The sequence below is a fragment of the Thermothelomyces heterothallicus genome (genome assembly GCF_042370625.1).
Source record: "Thermothelomyces heterothallicus CBS 202.75 unplaced genomic scaffold P884_scaffold_19, whole genome shotgun sequence".
NCBI lineage: Eukaryota > Fungi > Ascomycota > Sordariomycetes > Sordariales > Chaetomiaceae > Thermothelomyces > Thermothelomyces heterothallicus.
Window position 1 is genome coordinate 69,945 of NW_027192580.1, and position 8,502 is coordinate 78,446.

Here is an 8,502-nt window from a genome sequence, read left to right on the forward strand (position 1 = left end):
TTAGTAAACTCTGCTTCGGTAGTACTAAGTATAACAAACATCTACTTCTTCGTTTTCTATAGTACTAGTCTACTAGCTAGAAAGATAATATAGGCACCTATAGAATATCGGTATAGGGGGTCATCTACCTAGGAGGCGTCTATAAAGGTAGTTAGTTTTAAGTCGTTAATCTTTATATTACTACCGAGTTTAATGCTATAGGAATAGGTACCGGCTAAGTAGTGATATAGATACTAAAGAGCGTCTAGATGCTCCTATAATAGGCCGTTATTAGCTTTACAGAGATAGGAGATAGTATATATAATGTTAATCTAGGTATTATAGGCTAGCTAATTTAGTTAACTAGTCTAGGTAGAATACTAATCCTTCTTATCTTCTAGTTTACTCTAGATACGTAGTAGTTCGAACTTCGAACGCTAGGGAGTCTTAGCTAGATTGATACCCTCTATTCTATATTTATATAGCAAAGTAGTAATGTATATCTCCTATAATAGGAAGATCTTCCTATTTACCCCATCCTATAAGATATCTAGTCCTAGGAATCGTTTGACTTTGCCAAGCTCCTTAAGGTCGTATCTATCCCTTAGATAGTTACGAATTCCGTTGATAGTAGAGCTATCTTTTATAGTAATAAGAAGGTCATTAATACATAGGACAAGTAGTATACCTGTATCTCTATAGCGAAAGAGATAGAGGTTAGAAGGGATTAATTTAAATCTAAGTTCTTTAAGTACTAGTTTAATTACTAGGAACTAGTATAATAGACTTTAATATAGACTATAGAGTACCTTCTTCAGCCTATAGACTTTGCTAGGTAACTTGTCTAATCTAGGGGGTAGTTTAATATAATATTCTACCCTATCCAAAATTAATATATTAAGGAATATAGTTTTAAAGTCAAATTATAAGTACTCTAGATCTTTAACTATAATAATAGTAAAGAAGATCTTAACTATTATACTATTAATAACTATAGTATATATATCTTAAGATTTCTAGGATCCTTTGTTAAAGTTACTATAGATGACCTATCTAGCCTAGGTAGTCTTCTGGCTAGTAGATAGATCAGTCTTTTCGTCGTATACCTACTTACTAGGTAAGACGTATATACTAGGGCGTTTGTTAACAAGTTTATAGACTTCCTTCTCCTAAAGACTCTAGTCCTGTTTAATCATCGCTAGGAGCTACCAATCTTCGAAGTTGGTTCTATATCTAGCTTCGCGATAGTTCTTCGGAACTAACAGATTCTAGTTAACAGATATGTCGTGTTTAACGCTAATAGGGGTAGTTATAAAGACAACGGATTTGGCTAGCCTCTGGTCATCTAAGTAGTAGGTAAGGAACTGACTAGGAAGCTTCCCTTTATTTAGTTTTACGTAGAAGCTAGACTAGGATGTATCCTTAAAACGGGATGTCCGTTGTCTCTATAGCCTCTCCCCCCCTATTGCTTCTTCTATCTATAGGGAGTAGGTAGTATACGGTGCTAGCGGGTAGTTATGTGGTATAGGGGCTTCTTCTTGTTAGATTTCCTAGATATCCTCGTCTACGAAAGAGACGAATTTATCCTAGCCTTTAGTCGTTAGTATAGGAGATAGAATTAACTAGGGTATCAGCATCTCTGGCTGATTTGCCGGTTGAACTAGCGTTTCTGGCCGCTTCTATGCTATAAGATCTTATTAGATAGATAGAGGTGTCTCTGCCCTATAGTTTATATTTGATGTACTAGTTAGTCCTAAGGAAGATTAGGATACTAGTTTTAAGTTAGTAGTTACTAGTAAACTTGGCTAAGTTTAAAGATCTTTCTGTAGCTAGAAGGCAACTATATAGTAGAGTTCTAGGGAGCTTTTGTCTTCTTCGACGGTAATGTCTATAAATACTACCTTATACTTAGGAGGATTAATATCCTTATCCTTACAGTAGTCGTCTCCCTCATTAAACTTAATAGTACTAACCCTAATAATAGCTCTAGTCTATAGGTTCTAGACCTAGTAGATCTTATTATAGATATCTATATATCTAATAAGTCTCCCCTTTTCTACTTATAGACCAAACTTATTAGCCTTATCGCGTTTACCTAGTGTAACGAACCCAACTCAGACTTCTTCTAAAAGGGTTCAGACGAAGGTAAGTAACACGGTCAAGTGTACAGGTCATCTAAGGGATTCGGTGAAGCCAAAGGGTTCACAACAACAGAGTTATCTCTTACAATAGTACAATACTATTATAAGTACTATAATTATAAGTTACTATCACTAGTGAACTCCAGAGTCTACCAGAACGAGTGACTATCTACATATATATATAACCTTCCCGGATCACCTTGATCAGTCCTTGGTCAGTGATCCTAGTAAGCCGCTTATCGCGATCAGTGACTTTACACTGATCTTGGTAATCGTAAGCTAGCGTACGGTAGGGCTCGTAGTGCTTCCTATGTTATGATTAGTTCCTTCCGTCCTTTTGGCTTGATTAGCCTATCCGTGCCGGTAGCCTAGGCGGCATCTATATACATATTTCTGTGACACGATGCCCTCCCTCTAAGGCTTTCGACCTAAAAGCCCTCTTAGGCTGTTTCAAATAGCGCTAATACCCCCTTGCGACTTGCTCCTATAAGTTCCCCCCCCTTGCTTCTTTCTGCCGTTTACTATAGCTAACCGTATAAAGAAACGCTATCATGATATAACGCGTGAACGTTGTATCTTAGTCGCTACGATTAAGTGAGACGGTTCCGAAACTATGCTATATTCTAACTATTGGCGTATAACGCCTAAGAAGCGTTATATTATATTAGGAAATTCTAAGAGGTGTTTAAATTATACGTATAAAGGAAAGTCTTACGATAGGCTAAATATAGCGGATTCCTATAAATGACTTCTATTTATCCTCTTGTTTCTATTTTAACTTATTATAATATTACGTAACTAGCGTAAGTAAGATAGGCTAGAGGAGGAAATTTTAGCGGTAAAGGATCTACTTTAGCAAACTTTAAGCCGCCTTATATATTTACGTCGTTAAAAACGAATGTTACGTGACTAGAGTAATAAGTTCGTTCGTCAAGGTATATAGGGTTTAGATAAGGAGGATAGGGTAGTGGTCCTAATGCTAGAAGAATAGGATTTAATAGGTTAGGCATAGGCGTTAGGCGCCTTTAGCGTAATTAACTAGGAAGTAGTTAGCTTGTCCCTAGGGTCGGCTCCTACCGGTACTTCTTCCTTCTTAGACGCCGGTTAGGTTCCTAAGTCGGCCCCTATAGTCGGTTAAGGTTCCTCTAATAGAACTATTCTAGTTTCTTAGGGCAGTTTAGGTTCTTAACTAGTTTCTATAAGTTATCTTCTAGACTAAAATCAAGCTATTTGACTAGATACTATAGTTCCCCGTTAATAATATATAAATCTAGAATTTCTTTAATATCCTATTCTTCCTCTTTATCCTCTACTTCGAGATTTATAGCGATTTTGGCGTTTTTCGGTGCTGGTTCGAGAAGTGAAATATAAAAAATATCCGTCCGTAGTCACATAGATAATAGTAACGATAGTCGGTAGTTAGATGTCGAAATTCGTTCTTTGATGACAAAGGGTCTGACCTTCCTAAAGTCTAGCTTCGTGCTTAGTCGTTTGGTTCGTAGGTTTCGTACGATTAGATAGACTTTATCTCCCCTCTCTAGGCAAGGTCCCTCGAGCCTATATTTATTGTAATAGTTCTTTATTCTGGTTCTAATAAACTCGAGTTCCTTTTTAAGCTTCTTATATAGTATATGTATTTGTTCCGCTTTGACTACTACTCGTGGTACTATAACCTCTAGTCCTTACCTTAGGTCTACTTTATATCTATAGTTTGTAAAGAACGGTATAACTTTAGTCGTTTCTATTAGCATTATATTATAAGTGAGTTATACTATTAGTAATAGTATAACCTAGTCATCTTACTAATAGTTAACGTAAGAACAGAGGTATTACTTAATAACTTGGTTTAATCGCTCTATTTGTCTATCGGTCTGTAGGTAATATACCGTTAATAGTTTACTATTAACGCCTAGTTATTACATTAACGCTTGCTAGAACTTTAATATAAACTTAGTGTCTCTATTAGTGATCTATTCTTATAACTAAGCGTATACTAATATAACTTGCTAATAGATTACGTCTGCTATCTGTTTAGCTATCTAGGACTCTTTGTAGGGAAAGAAGTATACCTATTTAGTCAGGCGATCTACTATAGTAAGAATACTATCGTAGATTACTCCTATAGCCATATCCTTAGATTCTGGCAGCTTTATAATAAAGTCCATTATAACTAAACTCTATAGTTTGTCAGCTATTAGCAGTGGCTAAAGTAGCCTATACGGCTTATATCGTGCCGTCTTACTTCGATTACAGACGTCACAGCTCTATACAACTTCCTTAACTCGTGCCATTAACTATAGAAAGTCATAGTGTTTCTTGACTTGTACGACAGTCTTCGTAACTCCTTTATATCTTCCGAGTTTTGACTTATAGAGTTCTCGAATTATTCGTAGCTACTGATCTTCGTTATAGATGTATACTTTGCCTCGATACCAGAGTTTCCTATCTTTTTCTTCTACTCCATCAGGTACCACTAGTCTAGGTACTACTTAATACTACGCTTCGTTAATCCTTTCTTCTTAAAAGATTATATAACATTCTAGGAGCGAGTCGAGTAGATCATCTTCTACAGGTGTCTATATTTCGTGATATAACATTCTATCTATTCGTTCCTTAAATAATGGTAGCGTTATTTCCGTTTGTCCTTCCGTGTAGTCCGTTCGTCGGCTTAAGGCATCTGCTTATATATTCTCTTTACCTTTCTTATAGTAGATCTCAAAATTGAATTCCGCAAGGAATTCTACCTATTATATTTATCATCTATTAAGCTCCTTCGTCATCGTAAAGTACTATAAATTCTTATAGTCTATATATACTTATACTAGTTTAATTATACTACTAAGGTATAATTACTATTCCTTAAAAGCTTCAACAATCGCAAGTAGTTCCTTATTATAGATTGGATAATTAAGACGTAGTCTGTTAAGCTTCTTTAAAAAGAAGGCTATAGGATATAGCTTCCCTTATTTATCCCGTTATCCTAATTATCCTCCGATAGCGTAGTCTAAAGCGTCCGTTTCCACCTTAAATGGCTTCTTAGGGTCTAGCAATACTAGTACTAGATCCTCGGTAATGGCGTCGCGAATCTATATAAATACTTGCTCATATCGCTCTTCCCATTAGAATTTAGCATTCTTCTTAGTAAGTTCGTATAACAGTCATACGATCGCCTTAAAGTTCCTGATAAATATCTGGTAGAAGTTTGTAAACCTGATAAAACTTTGTACTCCCGTAACTAACGTTAGTTATAGCTACCCCTTGATAGCTTCGACCTTTAAGGGTTCTATCTAGATTTGTCCTAGGGATATTTTATATCCTAAAAACACCGTCTTCTTAATGTAGAATTCGCTCTTTTCCTTGTTAACTAATAGCTTATACGCGTATAACGTGTCTAGTACTGCTCTTATATACTTCTGGTGTTTGTCTATTGTCTTAGAGAAGATAAGTATATCGTCGAGATAATATACTATAAATTTGTCGAGAAAGGGTCGGATAGCTTGATTAATTAAGGCTTAGAACATTGCTAGTACGTTTATAAGTCTAAATAGTATAACGAGGTACTTATAGTAGCTATAGGGTATCCTAAAGGCCGTTTTCTACTTATTGCCTTCTTTGATCTATATATAGTTATAGGCCAATAGCAAGTCGAGATACGTAAAATATTAGGCTCCTACTAACTAATCTTAGAGCTATAAGATTAGTAATAATAGGTATCGGTTTTTCACGGTCTATTCGTTAAGTTACTAATAGTCGATATATAACTATAGCTTTCCGTCTTTCTTAGGCACAAACAGGATTAGGTAGCCTACTAGCAATATCAACAGGTAGATATATCCTCTTCGAAGGTTCTCCTCCAAATATCGCTTAAGTTCTTCGTTCTATATCTAGCTTATATAGTAGATCTTGAAGAACTTTAGTCGTGCTCCTTCCTTAAGCTTGATCTCGTGATCCTATAGGCCGTGTTCTAGTAATCCTTCTAGATGTTTTGGTTCGAATGCTAGGTGTCCTTTATACTCCTTCGGTACTTCCCTAGTCTTGTCTCGTTTCTCGGTTTTCTGGTAGTATACGAATTTGGTTCTATCTATAGCGATACTGGCGATTTCTCCTATCTTAACCTACTACTCTAATTATAGTGCTCTACATTCGTCAACGGAGAGAATAGCTATCGGCGGTTTAGCTTGTTCCTCCTATCGTAACGTCGGTGTTGTTATATCGCTTTTTCTAGAGTCTATAGTAGTCTACCTACCACTATCTGTCTCTTGTAATAGATCTATAGGATATGCCTTCCCTTGAGCATTATCTATTCGTAATTCTTATATACTCCCTATCTTACTAGTTAAATATAACTCTATTTAGGGTTATAGGTAGCTACTATTCTTCTAGCTAATATCTAGGTTATAATCTTTATACTATGGTAATCCTAATATTATATCTTTGTCGTTACCTATGTTTATAATACTAAATACGGTTACTATAGTCTTTCCTGCCACCGTAATATCGATCGGTTCGGTCTCCCTATATACCTATTATATTAGAAATGGCCCTTTGACTATACTATGCTTCCGCTTTATTCTCTAGGGTATCTATAGCTAATTTATAAGTATTGGCGAAATTAGGTTTATCTCTACTCTACTATCTATTAGTATAAGTATTTCGTATTACTTCTATTATACCGTTATCTATAGTCGCTTGTCTTACCATCATTATCTAGAGATTACGGCGATTTCCTATATTTCTACTAGGAGGTCTCGATATAGTGGTCTCTTACACTAGTTCCTCCTATACTACGCTACCACTCGCTACTATATAGGCATTAATGGTTTTCGGGCCCCTCGAAGGGCCCTAACCCGTTTCCTAGGTTAGTATTAACCTCTTCGATTATTTGGTTAATAGCGGCTTCGTCGATCGTACTCATTTCTACAAGCTATTAAGTACTTATAGCTTCCTACTATTAGGTCCATTCTACTTTCTGTTATATACGCCATAGCTTTATCTAAAGCTCCCGAATTCGCGATTTCTTTTCGTCCGTGTAATAAAGACAATCGTTACTCTAGTATAAGTCCTACATGTCTCGTCCTATTCTATAGTACCTAGGCTAGGCTCGTCTTAGAACTACTATAATGCCTTCTAGGCTTCGGGCTTCGATCTTCTAGAGTAATTCGGCCACTCTATTTCCTATGTCGTAGACCTATTCCATAGGGCGTAAACTTCCGTCCCCGTTTTCCTATTAGGTCGGCTAGTGATTGTTTTCGAATTTATTACGGAAGTAGTATCGGCATTTATATACTATATACTAGAACTAGGGCACTTATATATATACCTCGTATTAAGGGTATAGTTATATAGTGTCTCCTAGAAGATATTAGAATTCTTTTCTAAATCCTTCCTACTATATATAGACTATAGGTGCCCTAATACTAAGGTAGGAATGTTTCTTCTAGTAGCTTTCCTATGTACGTTCGTCTTTTCTACGGTTTACGTATATAAACTGGTACTTAGGGCTCTATACGTTATAGCTAAGTTACTAATCGTTAAAATGCTCGGTATAACTATCAGGTCTATTATACGTTATAGGCTATTCCCCTTTAATAGTCTTTATAATATATCGGAGTTCCTTTATCTTATCCCTAAGCTCTTCGCTCTACTAAGTAAATCGAGTTAGGCGTTTATCCTATTTATGTAACTTTGTATTAAGCCGGAAAACTTCGTTATAGTACCATTTGATCCGTTCCTAAAGGAATAGGATGTTCGGTCTAGGTTAGTCGACTCCTTAGGTATCGATTATCTACGATCTATCCTGCCTCTACGTAACTATAAAACCCTACTACCTCAAGGCTAGGAGAATCGAAATCGGTGGCGTATACTCCCCTACTATATCCCATTTGGTAATGCCTGTTTCTAGGTCTATAGTGACTAGTTCGGAGTATAGCGTCTGTTCGTCTTTGCCGTTATTATCATATTTAAAGCTATCTATATTACTATCCCTATCTTTATAGCTTATAGCCGCTACTTTAGTAATATCCTTAGTAGTTTCGTTAATAACTATAATTTCCTTCCTAGGGACTAGTTTCTAGTCTTTCTTTAGGCTTTGACATTCTCGCTTATAATGTCCTTTCTTTCTATAGTTATAGTAGGTAGCGTTAGACTTGTCTTTAGACGTCTTCTTCTTATCCTACTTCTATACTACATCTATATCTATAGCTCCAGGATATATCCTATACGAGGTACTAACATACGCTTGCTTTTTCTTATCATTAGCCTTAACTATAGTTCTATTTATTCGACCTTATTTCTATTATTCCTATATATAGAGCTAATTATCGATTCTAATAGCCTATATAATATATTCGTCTAGAGTTTTAAGCTAGTCGTACTTATATAG